Source organism: Schistocerca americana, chromosome 9 (genome assembly GCF_021461395.2).
Source record: "Schistocerca americana isolate TAMUIC-IGC-003095 chromosome 9, iqSchAmer2.1, whole genome shotgun sequence".
NCBI lineage: Eukaryota > Metazoa > Arthropoda > Insecta > Orthoptera > Acrididae > Schistocerca > Schistocerca americana.
The window spans coordinates 130,561,250-130,563,921 of record NC_060127.1 but is presented as its reverse complement, the minus strand read 5'-3'; the positions used below and the strand labels follow the sequence as shown (position 1 = coordinate 130,563,921).

General features: G+C 41.8%; 1 pseudogene; it reads right to left on the bottom strand.

Annotated features, from left to right (window-relative positions):
• Positions 1 to 2,323: 2,323 nt before the first annotated feature.
• Positions 2,324 to 2,441, bottom strand: LOC124551587 (annotated as a pseudogene).
• Positions 2,442 to 2,672: the final 231 nt, after the last annotated feature.

Below are 2,672 nucleotides of genomic sequence, written 5' to 3'. Positions count from 1 at the left end.
TGAGTGTTTATCGGAGGTGAGGGTATCATCTGGAGTGCCCCAGGGAAGTGTGGTAGGTCCACTGTTGTTTTCTATCTACATAAATTATCTTTTGGATAGGGTAGATAGCTATGTGCGGCTGTTTGCTGATGATGCTGTGGTGTACGGGGAGGTGTCGTCGTTGAGTGACTGTAGGAGGATATCAGATGACTTGGACAGGATTTGTGATTGGTGTATAGATAAATGTAAATTAATGCAGATGAATAGGAAAAAGAATACTCCATTAGTAGTGTAGCGCTTGACACAGTCACGTCGATTAAATAATTGGGAGTAGCATTGCTCAGCGATATGAAGTGGGACAAACATGTAATGGCAGTTATGGGGAAGGCGGATAGTCGTCTTCGGTTCATTGGTAGAATTTTGGGAAGATGTGGTTCAACTGTAAAGGAGACCGCTTATAAAACACTAATACGACCTATTCTTGAGTACTGATCGAGCATTTTGGATCCCTATCAGATCGGATTGAGGGAGGACATAGAAGCAATTCAGAGGCGGGCTGCTAGATTTGTTGCTGGTAGGTATGATCATCACGCGAGTGTTACGGAAATGCTTCAGGAACTCGGGTGGGAGTCTCTGGAGGAAAGGAGGCGTTCTTTTCGTGAGTCGCTACAGAGGAAATTTAGAGAACCAGCATCTGAGGCTGAATGTAGTACAATTTTCTGTCGCCAACTTATATTTCGCGGAAAGACCACAAAGAGAAGATAAGAGAGATTAGGGCTCGTACAGAGGCATATAGGCAGTCATTTTCCCGTCGTTCTGTTTGGGAGTGGAACAGGGAGAGAAGATGCTAGTTGTGGTACGAGGTACCCTCCGCCACGCATCGTATGGTGGATTGCGGAGTATGTATGTAGGTGCAGATGTAGATGTACTCTTGCCAAATGGACTTGGAGGTACTAACCAACATAAAACATGCGACATTTAATAGCTATAATTATTAGTCTGAAAATGACATAAACACTGATGTAATGCTGTTCAGTATACCGGCCTCAGTCACCAATACGAATATCTCCACTTATACCCATTACGCCCTGTATATCACCCAAAAAAGTGTTTACGAAATGTGCTTCTTTGTAATGTTATCCAGTTGTAAGAACCTCAGCAATAGAAAGTGTTCAAAGTAGACTTTGTTTTAAGAACTGAGGTGAGAATAAATACGGGACAGACTGCTATGTCAGCAGTTTAGCCCAGCGTCCAACAATACCACCACTTGCAAAGTAGGTTAGGAATGATATTCATAATGTTGCTCACGCAGCATGTGTTCGCTTTTTCGCGCAACAACAAAGTTATTGACTGTGGATGGTATCGTCAGAAAGGAAATAATGAAGTCACTGTAAAAAAGTCATTAATTTTAGCACTTATCTTGAATGGATTCCCATGTAGATTTCGTCGAAGTTGTTATGGCTCATCTTGTTGATTCTAGGGTGATGCCACTTTGACTGCTAGAAGGTTCAAATCTGTATTTTAGCAATATTTGAAGACCTAACAAATGCGTTTTTCGGAAAATTCTTAATGATCAAACAATCCCAGATCAGAACAATGGTATGGTAGAAATAATTTTTGACTTGGTGTTCACGATCCACATTTTTATTAAACTTTTTGTAAATTCACATATACTTCTTCTTAATTGCCACATCATCAAGAAAACAGTTTTGTATCAATCTTCATATATTTAATTTCCACTTTAACCAGACACAAGACTTGGCTGTTCTTTTACAAAGCAAAATAACAACTTAACTCCTGCAAAGTGAAACAAAGACTGCTCTGTGCGCATTCGCGCCAAAACGGTTACAAGTAAGTCAAAGATTATGACAGTCTCACAGAAATGAATATACACAAGAACCATATCATTGTCATATATCGATACATCGGAGTACCTATACATTAATAAAACCAAATGTGAATATTGTCACAAAAATATGTGTGTTACTATTACTAGTATCGAGAACTGGGGTTGGAGTGCCGTAATGGTTACGTAAATAAAGAACCATTTCAAGCGGGCGATGCAGAACACACGTGCTGCAGCCTGGAGTGGGCCGCTACGGCACGCCGAACAGTGAAATAAACTAATCTGAACTAAACTCCGCCGGAACAGGCCTTGAAGGCCCAATGGTACCGACCGGTCGCCGTGTCATTCTCCGCCTAGAGGCGTCAGTAGGTGCGGACGGAGTGGCATGTGTTCAGCACACCACTCTCCCGACCGTATGTCAGTTTAAGAGACCGGAGCCGCTACTTTTCAATCAAGAAGCTCTTCAGATTGCCTCACAAGGGCTGAGTGCAGCCCGCTTGCCAACAGCACTCGGCAGACTAGATGGTCACCCATCCAAGTGCTAGCCCAGCCCGACAGCGCTTAACTTCGGTGATATGACGGGAACCGTTGTTACCACAGCGGCAAGGCCGTTGGCTGAACAGTGAAATGTCCCTCAATATTAGTGAGTTAGTTAAAAATCCTTATTATTTAGGTAAATTAGATTCTGTCGATTTATTTCAAGTCGGTTGTTCTTTTAGCCCTTTCTGTATTCACCATCCTTCCATTTTCTACGTCAGGTATTGTTACTTAATGTTTCACGAAGACCCAAATTTAAAATAACGATATAATACATAATTTCAGTAGTATTCACAATTTCACGATCACG